A 16315-nucleotide genomic window follows, 5' to 3' on the forward strand; every position below is an offset into this window, starting at 1 on the left:
TCTTTCCTCTCTGAGGTGAAATCCAAAGAGGAAGAAGTTCACAGTCAGGTAAAGGTTCAATCCCCAGCCCTAAATTTTTACTAGTTGTATTATTTCCAACCAACATTTACTGTAGATGTACACTACTTACTAACACTGCTCAAAGTACTGGGTTTATGAGTCTATGAAGACTGATAAAATACAGTCCCTGCCCTTACGAAGGTTCACAACTTTAGGGGAACACAAAGAAGGGAGAAATTAGCTCTTTAAGGGGAAATGTAGTGAAAGGTTTAATAGAGGAAGAGAAGCTTGAACTGAATCTCAGGCTAGTAGGGGAGACAGGGCGGAGCAGGACGGGGTGTAAGAGAATGATGCAGACTGACGCGGGTGTGGGGAATGGCTGGAGTGCATTTAGTGGGGTAGCAGAAGATGAAGGTGGAATGACAGATAGGAATAAAATACCTTTCTATCATAAAATACCTTTTTTTTGCCATGTTAAAAAATTATCCTGAGTGTTAAAGTGAGAGTCAGTCAAGGCTTTTCATTAAGTGAAGAACTCCCAATAAAGAACATTTATTAAGTGCTTACTTAAGTACCAAAATGTCTTCTAAGAATGTTACATGTGTTCATGCATTTAATCCTCATGACCCCCCTGAAGTCCTATCAGAATGCCACTTTGGGCAGATTATGCTAGTATGGGGTGGGTGGTAAAAAGGCTGGGAGTAGATTAGATCAGAGGAATATAAATAAGGTTAGCAGGACTCGATAATAAATAATCAGGGGTTATAAACTGGTGGCCTACAGCTACATTTATGTTGGATTGTCCTATGATTTAAAAATTGGAAGATATCACATAAAAATCCATATTTTAGGTTCCTAAATATTCAGATCTGTGATAAGCCCACATTCCTGCCTGGAAATAGACTGCTGGAACAGAGAAGCAGCAGCCTCCTAGCAATACTGTTACTGTAGGTAGTTAACTAGTTATTAATAAAAAGGCAATTAAGACATTGAGCTTAGTAAACTGGGTGGCGTGAGCCTACTTGCTTCACGAGGAAGTTACAACTTCACACCCTGGGGGATTATAGCATTTCTCTGCCAAGAGGATCAACACTCCTCCCTTCTACCCTCCAGTATCAGATTGTTGGGAGACAGAGCAGGAGGTATTAGATCATAAAGGCCTGTCAGGTCTAGCTAAGAAGTAAACCCATCCAAAAACCCTCGAGAGCCTGGGAAGTTGATTGGTTCTGTTGAAAACCACCTGGTCCATCCCAAATCCAAGCTAATAATCCCAGGATAACAAAGAAGTTTTCTCCTCCATACCCCGACAACTGCCACTCAGTAATGCGCTCTTCACATGCATTTGTGTGCTCTCTTCTGCGAGCACACAACCATGTGGGATTAGCAGTTACCAGGGCCTGCAGCAGATGGTTCAGGCTCCAAAAGGACTGAGTTTTAACATGAAGGAGAAGCTATGGACCCCCTTCAAAACAGAAGCTATGGCTTTTGTTTTGGCCTTGCTGAAGACAAGGTTGAACTTTTCCATGGCAGGAGAGACAGAGAATGGAAACCCAGGGGGCAGCTTCCATTTCCACCCGATAAGCCATCTCGCCACACTACAATCTCTCGTGCGTGGGTCCTTGGAATGCTTTCCTCACAATCCTGTGGAAGAGCCTGATTTCCATAGACAACCACACCACATCCCATGGGAGTCCAACAACTGTTTACTTCCTTGTGCCCAGCTTCCTTCACTCATTTTATTACCTGTAAGCTTTATTATCTGCTTCCTGTAAGCATTTGAGATTACAATCCTTTTCAAAATAGTGGCAGAAGAGATTAAAAGAAGGGCACAGCTACTCAGCTGGAAACTTTGAAATCTGTAATTATCCCTGGATTTCAGATTTGGATGACTGGGTAAGTGGTCCTCTCTTTTATTGGTAAGGATAGGCAGTATTGGAAGAGCAAACTTGGTGGGGAAAGAAAATTACTTCAAGGCTGATCCTGTCTGAGCTATCTAACCAGAGTTGGGATCCACATCACTACAATTGGAGAGAATACCGCCAACCTTAGAGGGCTGGTGTGCTGCTTCAGTGGTGGTGGCAGAGCACAGTGCTGAAGGCCAGAGTGCCTGGATCTGAATTTTGACCCAGACAGTCACTAGCTGTGTGACTTGAAGTAAATTACTTAAACTTTTGTGCTTCAGTATTGGGTGGATGAAAATAAAGGTGACAATGTCCAACTTGTGTACGTGATGATTATGTTAATACAAGACTTTTAAGAATTAAGAAAGTTAATACTTGTAAAGGACTTAAAACAGTGCCTAGCACAGAGAAATGTCAGGTAAGTGTTCAATAAATCAATAAATTAAATAAGAAAGTATTTTAAAACATCTTTTGACTCATATTAAATGTGCAAAAGTGAATAATTTTCTTCCTTTCCCTGCCTAGTCTTCCCGATCACTTCTCCCACCTTGGGCTGCTATCCTAGGTTAGTTTGCAAATTTAGTTTCTAGTGCATATTCACTATTTTTCCTAGTCTTAAAACCTACTTGATTTGACAAATTAGGTTGTTTTTAATGTAAAGCAGAGAGAAATGTATCAGAAAGTACATATTGGTTTCTTAAAAAGACAAAGTGAAAAAAAAGTCTTCATATAAGTGTACTAGAAGTTCCTAGTGATTTGGGGTTATAACTAGGGAAGAAAAAAAGTGTTCCAGGGAAGAACTAACCACTTCTCTCACAAGATGCAGTAATTCTTATGAGGCAACAGACCATTCGTTTATAATCTGATTCCTACATTTAGGGTCAAGAGCTACTGTTTTGTTTTTTACTTAATGTGACTCTCTACATTTGCTGTGTGGCCTATTCACTAGTCCAGAGGAGTGAATTCACAAATATTTGCTTTTTCTTTTCTTTTTTCCCTTTTTTTTAAGAGTCATAAGTCTGGCAGAGCTAGCACAATGGTGCTGAAGTTAACATCATTTTTATTTACAATATTGTTTTTACAAAGATATTCTTTTTTTTTTTTTCCTGCTGACAAAAATATCCTCAATGGTTGATTTCTCAAATGTTTAACTGGGCATGGTAATGCTATTAATGGCAGACTACCTGAGTATGTTGATCCAAATAATTACTAAAAATTCCTCTGAACTTTTTAACTTGCGAAGGGAAGAAAAAGTGTTTATGATAACCAAATATAAACAAACTAGGAAATAAATTTGCCAAACAAAGTAGCAATTTTACCTAAAAACCAACCAGTTGATAGATCTTAATGATGAGGTAAGGTAGAATCTCATTTTTCTCAAAAATATTCAGAAAGAAGCCATGTCTTCTTATAATATTTACATAACTTAATTTCTCTATTGCTATATCTGTCTAGTAATGCATTAGATTTTCTCTGCAAAAGATAGTTGACTGAATCTACTAAGTTATAGTTAACTTAAAAGAAATTAACTACCTCAGCTCTAATGCCAAACAACTTCAGATGTTTATAATTAAGCACTACAATGGAAAAACAATACCAAATTTTGGATGATCGAAGATCCCCAAAAGAGTTAAATCTATTTCTAATAATTGGTGGATATACAGGCACACATAAGAAAACACCTTGAAAGCCCTGGCTGGCGTAGCTCAGTGGATTGAGCATGGGCTGCGAACCAAAGCATTACAGGTTCAATTCCCAGTCAGGGCGCATGCCTGGGTTGCAGGCCACGGCCCCCAGGCCCCCAGCAACCGCACATTGATGTGTCTCTCTCTCTCTCTCTCTCTCCCTCCCTCCCTCCCTCCCTCCCTCCCTCTCTATCCCCCCCTTCCCTCTCTAAAAATAAGTAAATAAAATCTTAAAAAAAAACAAAACAAAACACCTTAAGCTTAAAGAGAGAAAAATATCACAATTTGCAAGGGAGGAAGTGGAGGACACAAGGAGGGAAGGGAGAATGGGGGCGAGGAGAGACCAAAGTAAGGATTTCAAAGCCACCTGTAAATGAGAAACTATTCAGAGGTAAAATAAAACAAAAATAATATGGAAAACAAAAATTAGTAGGCTAAATATACATAAATTGATATATCTTTCTTTTATTCATATAGAGAACCATGTATTAGGAAATTTATGGAGTTTATGGACATGAATTTAGTAGCCTAGGGAAATTCTTGGAAAGAACAGAGCATGAGAGAAACAGAGGGAGAGAGAACAACCACCTAGAGAACTCTGGTCTACCAGATTCAACCTATGACTCTGAACCAGGGGTCTGGACCTAGGACATTAACAGAGACACCTAACGCATGGAAAAGGACCTGCCCTTCCCTGTACCTCATTCAACTGAGCCGTGCTTCCCTCTGCTCCCCACAGCCCGACACCATGTTTTCCTTTGTATCTGCCACTGCTGTCAGGAAGAATGTAGGTCAGTGAACGTAAATGTTTTCATTCCTCACCTGAGGATATGTTTCTTAATTTTCGAAAGAGAGGAAGGGGGAGAGAGAAAGAAACATGCATCAGTTGCCTCTCCTGTACGTGCCCTGAGTGGGGATCAAATCCACAACTTTGGGATGTGCCCTGACCAGCAATTTCACTCACAACCTTTTGGTGTAAGGGACGATGCTCCAATCAAGCCACCCAGTCAGGGCAACAAGATTATTTTCTAAATAAAGAGTTCAACTTAAAAGTTTTAAGTATATCCTTTACAATGCTAATTTTAAAGGTATGCATTTAAAAATGAGAAACCTGTTCACAAAAATAGCAGGGAGGAAGAGATGGAGGACAACATTCATAAAATACCTAAGAATAATGCTGATAAAAAAAGTCTGCCTTTTTATCAGGTAATCTAATCACAGATTATGGAAAGTATTAATTAATAGTGTTGCAAAAACTGGTTATATATTTGAAAAACAAAGGAAGTCAGATATCCATTTCAGTCCAAAAGCTAAATTTCAAATGGTGAACATAAAAACTAAAGAATAAAAAGGGAAAGAAAGGAAGGAGTACAGCAATAAATGTAAAAAATATTAAACATCAAAAAATTACAAGAAAACATAAATATCTAATCTTTGAAAGGGAACTGACGGTCCTAAAAGGAAATGAAAATAGTGCTAGGTATCATTATATAAAAATTTGGAACATACACATGTGTATATCAAGCAAGATTAAAAGGCTGTGATTTGGGGGGCAACTACAAAAAAACATTGTATAAGTATAAAAAAATAGTAAGTTATATTTCTTAAAAATATATAAAGCTCAAATAATATAAAGCTCACAATACAGATATTCTAATATTAAAATTGCAAGGGGACAACAAAGATCCTAATAATAAAAAGGTAAATAATACTGAGACAATATATAAATAAAAGTAGCTAACGAACGTATGAAAAATGTTCAATTTTACCAGTAAATCAAAGGCACAGAAACTTGAAAGCAATGCATCATGTTCCCTACATAAAAATAGTGACTAGTTAGGGGAAAACCCTTAGGGTCCAGTTGGCCAAAAGATTCCTTTCTCATGTACCATCTGTACTTGTACATGGTTTTCTTTTTCCTTCTAGCTTTATTAAGATATAATTGATATATAAAATTGTGTGACTTTAAGGTATACAATGTAATGATTTGACATGTGTACATGTTGTAAAATGTTGTCACAGTAAGGTTAGTTAGCACATCCATCACCTCATATAGTTACAATTTTTTGTGTTTGGTAATAACAAATTTCAAATACACAGTACCTTATACCCCAAGACTTATAACTGAAAGGTTGCACATTCTGACCATCTTTACCCCTTCCCACCAACCCATCTACCCACGGCAACCACGAATCTGCTCTGTTTCTGACTTTCTTTTAAGATTCCACATATAAGCATTGATCTTTTTAGGTTCAACCTATTTGAGATCTGTTGGGCCTCTTTAATCTGGATGTCCATTTCTCTCCCCAAGTTTGGGGAGTTTTCAGCCATTATTGCTTTTAAATAGACTTTCTGCCTCTTCCTCTTTCTCTCCTCCTTCTGGGATTGCCATAATGCGTACTCATCTCTCTTGATCACGTCCCACAAGTCTGTAGGTTTTCTTCACTTTTTTCATTCTTTTCTCTTTTTGCTCCTCTGACTGGATAATTTCAAATGACCTTTCTTCTAGTTCACTGATTCTTTTTTAGGCATGGTCAAGTCTGTTGTTGAAGCTCTCAATTGAATTCTACAGTTCAGTCATATTCTTCATGTCAAGGTTTCCGTGTGATTTTTAAATACAGTTTCTATTTCATTGTTAAACTTTTCATTTTGTTTACACACTGCCTTTCTTATTTCATTTAGTTGTCTGTGTTCTTGAAATTCACTGAACTTCTTTAAGAGGATTATTTTAAATTCTTTGTCAGATAGTTTATAGATCTCTATTTATTTAGGGTTAATGGAGTTTTATTACTTTCTTTTATTGATGTCATATTTACCTGATTCTTTGTGTTTTTTGATTTCCTGTGCTGGAATCTACACATTTAGGTAAGTGGTCTCCTACTCCTACTTACAAGTTCACTTTGGCGGAGAAAGACCTTTGCCAGTCAGTTCAGTTTGGGGTACTGGTAGTGCCTGTGGGCAAGCAGGGCTTTCTATTGGGGTCTCTAATTGAGTGAGGCCACTGCCCATGCTCTAAAGTTGGGGGAGTTGCTGCTGGCTAGGCTCTGTGGTTGGGTGAGCCCGCTGGCTGAGCTCCACATTCAAACAAAGCCACTGGGAAGACTCCCTGATTGGGTGGGACTATTGGATGTGTTCCCAGTCAGGATGGTGCCACTGGCTGGACCTCATGATTGGACATAGCTATAGCCTGATCTCTGTAATCACTCCTGGTTGGGTGGGATCCCAGGCTGTGCTTCCTGACCAAATTTTGTTGCTAGCTGGACTCTGTATTGAGGCAGGGTCATATACAGGGCTTTGAGGTCAGATGGGGCCTCTGCCTATGCTATGCAATCAAACAGGGCCACAGACTGTGTCCTGAAGTTGGGCAGGGCCTCAGGATGGGCTTCTGATCAGACAGGCTGTTGGCTATGCTCCACTATTAGACTTCCTAGGTTCTCGGCTTGGGAAGGGCCTCCACCTATATCCAGAATTTTAGTAGGCTAGAGACTGTGCTCCGTGGTTGAGCAGGGTTGCTGTCCAAGCTCCCACATCAGGTGAGGTTACAGGCTATATTCTGCAAATGGGTGGGGTCACTGGCTGGCTCCCTGCCTGGATGAGGCCACAAGCTGTGTTCAACAATTGGGAAGGGCCCTAGGCTAGGCTCTGAGGGCTGTAGGGTTGGCTCCACAGCTGAGCAGTACCATAGACTAGACTCCAAGGCTGCTCAGGATCACTGCCAGGTTACCTGGTTATGTGGGTTCAGAGACTATACTTAAAAGGGCTGCTTAATAGTATCCGAGGAGGGCTACAGGAGGGCTGGGGTGGAAGGTACGTCAGCCTCAGCCCTGGGTTTTGGGATTTTCGCAATGGAGTCTTGACACAGATAGTTGCTAGTTGGTCTGTGACGGGGACTAAAGTTGGGAATGACCTATGTCATCACCTTGATAATATCACTCCTTGTGCTTATGTTAACTGGTAGAGATGTAATACTTTCTAGCAGGGACTATGACAATTTGTATCAAAAACCTTAAAATTTTTTATGTCTTCTGACGCGATAATTCCACCTTTAGGAATCTATCTTGAAAAATTAATCAAGATCGCAGCCAAGATTTATAGTTTTTTAAAATTAATTCAAAGCACTGTTTAAAAATAGCAAACAAATGTTTAATAGGTAAAATGATTGTTGGAATGATAATAGCATGGAATGCCATAGAAATAACAGTAAAGAAAATTTCCCTCCCAAAAACACAATAGCCTGAGAAATGCTAAATAAACAAGATACAAAACTCTACCTTTATGTAAAATATAAACTCTATTATGTGAAGAAAAAAGGGGGTAAATTATAGATGATTTAAATGTTGTCCTTTATAATTTTTAAATTTTCCATTTTTCCATAAGGGAAAGAATCATTTTTATAGTAAGAAAAACGTAGAAGAGCAATTTCATATAAGTAGACATGGGAGCAGTAAAAGAATTTCTCTTTTCAGCCCCAAGAGGTGGTTTTTTTCCTAGGTATCACTGGACTTGGATTTTTTTCCCTTTGAACCAAATTCTTAGTTCTGGTTTAGTGGAGGATTATAAAGAACAGCAAAAAGAGTCTGAAGTCATGGAATAAAAGTAAAGACAAACCATGAGACTAATGGGAATTCTGAAAATGTTTTCAGTCATCTCCTACACCTCTTTTTAGGGAGAGTTTTTTTGGTGGCTTTTACTTGTGCGTATTTCCAAGGCCTCAAACTGTCAATTCCTGGTCAAATAGCCTTTCTACTGGTGACTAGAAAGGCCCTTAATCAAAATAAAAAAGCAGGCAGCACAAATATTATTAGCTAAGTTAACTACAAGTCTTAAAGTGAGAAAACTACTCCTCCAAAATCATAAAAAGGGACAAAATAAACATTCTAGCTTTAAAGATGATCCCCACTTTCCTTCACTCCTACTTAGTCTGTTTTAAAGGAAATAACGCCTGATTCAAAACACCAGGACAACCAAAAACAACTATTTTGTGCTAAAAAGTGAAGGTCTGGTGTGACCAGAGAACAACCAATAAACGGATAAGGCAGGAAAACGAGGAGTGGTGAGAGGTGGTGTGACTTGCTGGTAAAGGAAAGGGGAGGGGCAAGCTTTGGGAAGCAGCCTGAACACATGAATCACTAAGCAGCCCAACTATAAAAAATGTGGTCATCTTTGAATTCTTGCCTTTCACTGTGTTCAAAGTAAGCTTCTAAAAGAAATGAGAGAGACAGAGAGGAAGAGAAACAAATTGACACACACAAAATAAAGCATGAAAATACACTATTTTAAGTGAGGATGTAAAATATAAACTTCAAAGATATGACTTACATTGAAAATATAAACTCTTATTTTAATTTCCCCATTCACTTGAAATATTCAAAGCTTCTTCATCACTGAGAGCTTAGGAGAGATCAATGTGGACTCTGTTGTACCAACTTCTTTTTTTAATCCTCACTCAAGGATATGTTTATTGATTTTAGAAAGAGAGGAGAGAGACAGAGAAACAAACATCGACATGAGAGAGAAACATCCATTGGTCACCTCCCATAGGAGTCCCTACCAGGGATCCAATCTGCAACCTAGGTATGTGCCCTGACCATGAATCGAATCCACAACCTTTGGGTGTATGGGATGATGCTCCAACCAACTGAACCACATGGCTAGGGCTGTCCAATTTCTTTGATATCTCTTAATTTCAACTTGAAAATTACTGTGTTATTTTATGGTTTCTTTTCAAATGAAAACCACTTGCTGAAAGAGATCAGACTAATTTAATCTTAAGGGCCAGAAGAAGCAGTCCTTCTGAAGGCAAAAATTGGATTAGACTAAAATTAAAACATGGCATCATCAAATTTACAATTTTAAGATATAAGGAACTATGAGTTAGTTTTAGTTATTTTGAGTCAACTCTCCCAAGAGAGTTTTTGACCATCACAAGTGACCAACGAAATCTGTTCCCAGCCAGAAGCAGACACACCACATGACCCATCAGACTCAGATATTGTGTTAAACACACAGACCACTTGGCTTCTGCAATGGTGAGAAAATCCAGAGGGTATCCACCTCATTAAAACACCAGAACATAAAAAACTTTAAAGTTAGTGATCTTTGTAATCAATATCCGAACAGCTTACTATCTAAGCACCAAACAGGGCCATACCACTTTAATGACTTACCTCTAGAAAACAATTCTGGTTTATTTGTAAAAAAATATAGAAGAGAAAAAAACACCTAAAATGGAACATAAAGTAAATTGTATAGTTTGTGGATATCAAGGATATTCTGTAATTCAAGTGAGTATACTGGCAAACCCTCCCATAAATCAACTTACAAATTCAATTCTGTTCTCATAGTGGATTTCTAAAATCCCTTATAAGTCTAAGATTGCAAATTTGGTTCACAAACAGGTAAACCTATTAGATTATAGAACTTGAAAACGGCAACTATATTACCTGGTCCGTCTCCCTCATTTTATAGTCACTTGGCTACCTGGTGGAAAAGCTTGGGCTAGAACCCTCAGCCTTCAATCTAGCTGGAGATTCCACAGAGCCACGGCAGCTCCAGGACAGGGTGCTGACCCTGCCAAGAAATCGGCTCTCAGGGCACTGACACGCCAGGCCCAAGGTCTGGACTATGTGGGATCTGTAAGTTACAGCACTGATGTCCCTGTCTGACACTGAATAACTGCTTCCTATCTCATGATGATGGATCGATCTATGGATCAAATAAGTGATTCCTACCTCCTTTTCTCAGAAGGCTCAAGAATGACATTTTACTCCATTCCGGAAACCAAAATATTATGACTAAAGGATTTCTGAAAGCTTTAGGATTTTAATTACAGAAAGTGGTCATCATGAAATGCTGTAGATTTATCTTGAATCCGTCCACCCATTCATCTACCACCTATCTGTTCTCACCCTAACCCAAACTAGTTTATCTTCAGAGCTGTAAAATAGATTTTGGGACCTGGTTGAGCAAGTTTCTCCCCCTTTCCTTTGTCCCCCCCCCCCCAAATTCGTACACTCTCTTTTATATGAATTTTATAATCTGCTTGTAAAGTACAATTAAAAATAATGTTGAGATTTTAATTGGGTATCATCTTTTTGAAAAGAGTAAAAAGCATGATTTAAACTAACAGCCTCAGACTCAGGCTTAAAATTACCATTTTGATTTCAGTTCCTCTGCCAAGGTATTTCTACCATCTAAGGAACAAGTATTCAAATTCAAGGTTAAGGTTTTTTAAAGTCCCTTTTAAAAAGCTGCATCCAAATTTACAGTGTCTGTTATTTTTTGAATTTCATTTATTTGTTTTTATTATTGTTCAAGTACCACTCCAGTGTCTGTTATTGATTTTAGAAAATAAAATAAGGTATTTAGTAAACCTGTCAGGTGGTGCCTATAAGACAGCCAGGGCTACAGTCTGACCAAATATAGAGAAACAGAAGGGAGACACCAGCTAAACTAACAGTCCCACTGATTCAAGGTAGGGCTGGCATCAGTAGTACCTGTCATACACTGGACAGTTATGCTAGTGGGAAGAGACCCAAATAATAAGAGAGATGACATGAGCTCTCTACAATGCTATAATATTGTGGGAAAAAGCAAGACTAACCCACAAAAATAATTAGTACACATGACAAATAAGCCTCGGTGGGCCTTTCTGACACAAGCAGGGCTTCAGAACAGGGAGAGATCAGTGTGGGCTGTAGGGCTCAATGAAGATTAACTGGGTGGCTCAGCTCTAGCTTAACTGAATCCCTGGCAGGAATCAAAACTTAATAACAGCCATTGAGAAGCCCATGTCAAGAAAAACAGTGATGATCTCAACTTGGTTTAAAAATCAAGACTGAGCCACACTTACAGCACCCTAATAAAAGGTCAGAGATCCTGCAAGCAAGCATCTCTCACTGTTCTTGCAGCAGCTACTTCAGATGATAGATCACCCCAAAGAGAAATCCCTAAATGCTTTGTGGTATGGGGGACTATTTGATACCAGAACCTGATTCTACTTCCCCTATACTTGGTCTGAAAAGTCCCTACTCCACTGGACTTGCATTTACAAAAACTCCACCCAGCTCCCTGACATTATGGAAATTTACTAGTTCACTCAGAAGACCTAGTATGTAGGCTCATCTATTTGTGGAAAGAGATAGTTCTCTCCAAAATAACTGAGTCAGAAATTTTTAACAGCACTAGATTTGTTTTGTTTTTTTTTTTTAAGAAAAAAGGGTAAAAAAGAACAACTTTTTGTCATTGCTGAGTAAACAGGATGAGAACTGAATCCCCTTCCAAGTAGCAAAAAATAATGCTACACATAGTTGGGAATACTGGGAGGAAATGCAGTCAAAACTTTTTAAAGAAATTAAATCATATGCAAACTCTACCCTTGTTTAATTTTTAAAGAGTTAGATAATGTAGAGTAAGACATTTTAATGACTTCTTTACTAATCTGTCATGTCTGTGAGTGTTATCTAGGGAGGGTAGGTATCTTTGAAAATGAGCAGAAAACTTACCTGGAAGTTAAGACCATTTAACCCTCTGAGGTTCCTGCCAATCCTATTATGCTGTTTGTATCTTTTAAAGTAACTATTAGTACTTCAAATTAAGCAAAGAACACAGCAGGGTGTGAACAGTTTTCCCACACAAGCCTCAGAACTCTATTTGTAATGAGATATACTGTCTCAACAGTCCTTCACACCCTATAGCTTTTATTAAGTGAAACTGGGATAATTTGGTAGGCTATACATTTTTAGAAATGAAGATTAAATGAAAGAGGTAAAACTGCTTTATAACAAACAAGAAGACACTGTTCAGCATACGTTTATACACGCACTGGGAACAATACAAATTCTAAATACAGGATAATGGTTATTTCTGGTGAGGGAGGAAAGGGAAGGACTACAAAGGCATCTTAAACTCTATCTGTAATGTTTTGTTACATAAAATCTGAGGCAAGTATTGCAAATATAAGATTTGTGCAGCAGACACATAAATATTCCTTATATTTTTCTCCATAATTTGGTGTATGTTTATAATAGTTGATAATAAAAACTGCAACTATAAGCTTTATAGTATATCTTGAGAAAGTAAAATTACAAAGATTCCAAGGAATTTTAAAGGTGTCTTGTGGATAATTTTTTTTAAAGCTACTTAACTTTATACACAAAGTATCCCGCTTTCTACTAGCTATTTTCCTTATTAATATCGTTGCCATCTTTTTTCCCTACACCTCCATTGAACAGAGTTTAAATGAAAAAGCACGGCTCCTTCCAGAGCACAGGGACAAAGGAAACTCCGTGAGATGAGCTCTGTGGGAGTGACGTTCTGGGAGCAGATGGGTAGAGGGAGGAGACAGCACTGGATGGAAGACCGTCAGCCAGTACCAGGACTTTCAGAATACCAGAAAGACCCCCTTTCAAAGGTCAAAAATATATCCCACGCACACTGAAATATTTCTGGATGAAATAATGTAACACCAAGGATGTGCTACAAAATAATACAGATGAAAGAAGTCTGGTCATGGTTGGATAGCTATTTCAACTGGTGATGGTACCTGAGAATACATTATAATCTCCTATTAACTTCTGTGTTTATTGAGATTTTTCTGTTACAAAGTTATTTTTAATTCCAAACTGAAACAAATGATTGAACCACAGCATCACATTAAATCTGTTAGACCTATTCCTGAGAAGCAATCAGTCAGCCAGGCCAAGGTTAACCCTGATGCCGCCACTAGTCAGCTCCGTGCCCTGGTCTCAGTCATCAGTCTCTTTGCTTTTAAGTGTATGCATCTCAAAAATGAAAGGGTCGGATGAGATGATATCTAAGCTCCCTTTTAATTATGACATAATTATTAGAATCATAAAACATGGTTACTGTATAATATAGTTAAGAACTGCCAATGTTACTAACAACAGACTATGGCTACTTGGGAGTATCCTGAATCCCTCATTTATTTATTTACTTGACAAACATTTATCGAATGTGTACTATGTGCCAGGCAGTGTTACATGTAGATAGAATACAAAGTTAAATGATGCAGAACTCTGCCTTCAATATCCAGTCTAATCATAGAAGATACCTGTATAAACATGAAAGCAATAGAATGTAAGGGATGATGGTAAAAATGATGGAGTTGAAAATACCAAAAGGCCTTCCTAGTGTGTGAGAGCAGGGGACTGCCAACATTTGCATATGCAGATGGTCAAAGAAAGTCTCAGGAGATGAGAATGGATGGGCAAGTAGGGACTGGATTGACAAAGACCATTAATGTAATGTCAAGAAATTTGGATTGTATCTTGAAAAGTGAGAAGGAAGGCATTTTAAAGATTCTAATCCTGGGAATGATACAATCCACTCTGCATTTTGGATAAATTGTTAGAAAGAGAATTTAGATTTGATGGTGGTTGGTGGGGTTTAGGGGACAGGGGAGAGAAACAAAGAAGGGAAGGAAGGTTTACCTAGTAGTTAGGAGATAACTAAAATGATGGGCAGGATATGGTGAAGGCTTGAATCAAGGAAGTATTTTCCCGGAGATTCCTGAGATACTGATAAAGCAGTTTTGGAGTAGGGAAAGGAAAGTATACTGAGTTACATGAGTAAATGGTTGTTAATGTACAATAAAGATAGTCATTTCTTTCTTCAAAGTACAAAAGAAGCAGATATTTTAGAAATATAGATTTCAGGTACTCTACTATGACATTTCTCCCCCCACCCCACCTCTTCAAGGTAATTTAGAAACTACAGCATGAAATGCTAGCATCCATTCATCATCAGTGGGTTACAGCTTCAAGCACAATGCCTAGCACACAGTTACTTCGTGCTTAATAAACATGCGTTATGTGTTGAATGTGATAAATTAAGAAACAAATGAAATAGTGCCACATGGTGCAGGGGGTTAATTCTCTGCTCACCTGATAAAAATGACAAGTAAAGATTAAAATTATTTATTAGGTAAAGTTATGTCTCCCTGTAATTTTCCCCTTAAACACCCCCCCATCCCCAGCTTTTTAAATGGTATCAGCAATAATCCTCAATGTTATTTCTTAAAACAATGAAGTGGATAGTGAAATTCTTGTTATCTGAGAGTCAGACTATTTTCTCCATGTAGTATATAATACAGGATATTTTTTTCCTTAACGATTATAGAGTCCCTTTTATCTGTTCCCCAAAAGGGCACTTCTAAGAGAAGTATTAGAAGTGCTCCATCAGTCCCAGGTGCCACAAACCATATTGACTTTTGTCTCAATGTTTATAAAACAGCAGCAATATTTTCCCCTTAAAAACCACTATCTTGCCCTAGCCAGGTGGCTCAGTTGGTTGGAGCATTGTCTCATATAACAGAAGTTGTGGGCTTGATTCCCAGTCAGGGCACATCCAGGAGGCAACCAATCAGTATTTCTTTCTCACATCAATGTCTCTCTGTCTGTCTGTCTGTCTGTCTGTCTGTCTCAAGGATGTCTCCCTCGATGTTTGTTTCTCTCTCACATCAATGCATCTGTCTCTCTCAATATGTAATTAGCAAATTTTGCCTATTTGTTAAATAATTACTTCCTTACATTTTGATTTTCTCAGCAGTAAGCCTGTGGCACTAAACATCAAAACCTTGAAATCTACCATGCTATTCCATACACATAACTTTATGAAATATTAATACCACTCCAAATGTTACTGACAATAGCAATACAGGGTGGGGCAAAAATAGGTTTACAGTTGAGAGTACTCAAAACAGTTTATTCTTGTATTATTATTTATTAATTATTGTATTATTTTCCATACAAAAAACTGTAAACCTACTTTTGCCCCATCTTGTATATAATTCATAATAATTAACAAAATATTAATCATGTGCCAAGTAATATGCTTAACACTTTATGTACGTGTTACCTCACTTGATTTAGATCTTTGCATTAATGCTAAGAAGATATACATAAAGTAACTGCCATTTTACCATATTGAAAAAATGGAGCTTAGAGAAAATGTGCATTTTATACAATGACACACGACGAAGACAAGCCTGTCAGACTCGGCCACCCAGGACTCTTCACAACCACGTGGTGCTGCCTCTCCCAAACCACGTGAGGTATGTGGGCAGGTACCATTACCTCTATTTAAAAACCCAGAGCCCAGAAAACTGACAAGACTTGAATAAGGTCACACACTTAGAAATGGGGTCAGCATTAGGCTCCTAGTTCAGGGCCCCTACCACTCCACCTCTAATACTGGACCTATTCCATGAAACAAATCATAACCACTCCACGGAAGTTAGCAAAGTATAAAATCTCCACCCTTGTTTTAAAAAAATCAAACACAAATGGCTTTGTCAACAAAGCATAAAGGTCACGAGGTTCTAAAATAGAAAAGCCAATAAAGTTCCTTTTTTGACACATCAAAGCTACCTTTAACTCAAATCACAAAAGGAGCTAATTTAGAAAATAATGCTTTTCAGATTTCTGATGTGTGCATTTGTTTTCCCAATATTTATGTTTCTTTTACAGTCCACATTTCGACTGCCAAGTACTTATCTAAGACTTGGGAAAAGGTTAAAGTGCAGTTTTGTGTCCCCAACCCAAAGAGAAAACAATGTCTACAATTAATCCTCACAGACACTGCTGCCAAAGAGCAAGCAGGTGCAATATTTCTCATACGCATTGTGTGTGGTGCGGGGGGGAGGTGTGGAAAAGGGTAGAGAGAAGCATTAAAAACAAACCACATTTGAGGGGCTCATTTCTTTTAAGT

The 16315-nt window shown here is 38.2% G+C and overlaps 1 protein-coding gene across 2 annotated transcripts in view; it reads right to left on the bottom strand.

Moving 5' to 3' along the window:
• Positions 1 to 16315, bottom strand: part of STK38L (serine/threonine kinase 38 like) — a 71736-nt gene that overhangs the window by 30623 nt on the left and 24798 nt on the right. The gene's annotated exons all lie outside the window — the stretch shown is intronic.

This window comes from Phyllostomus hastatus, unplaced genomic scaffold (genome assembly GCF_019186645.2).
Source record: "Phyllostomus hastatus isolate PE091 unplaced genomic scaffold, TTU_PhHast_1.1 phas_scaffold_93, whole genome shotgun sequence".
Classification (NCBI taxonomy): domain Eukaryota; kingdom Metazoa; phylum Chordata; class Mammalia; order Chiroptera; family Phyllostomidae; genus Phyllostomus; species Phyllostomus hastatus.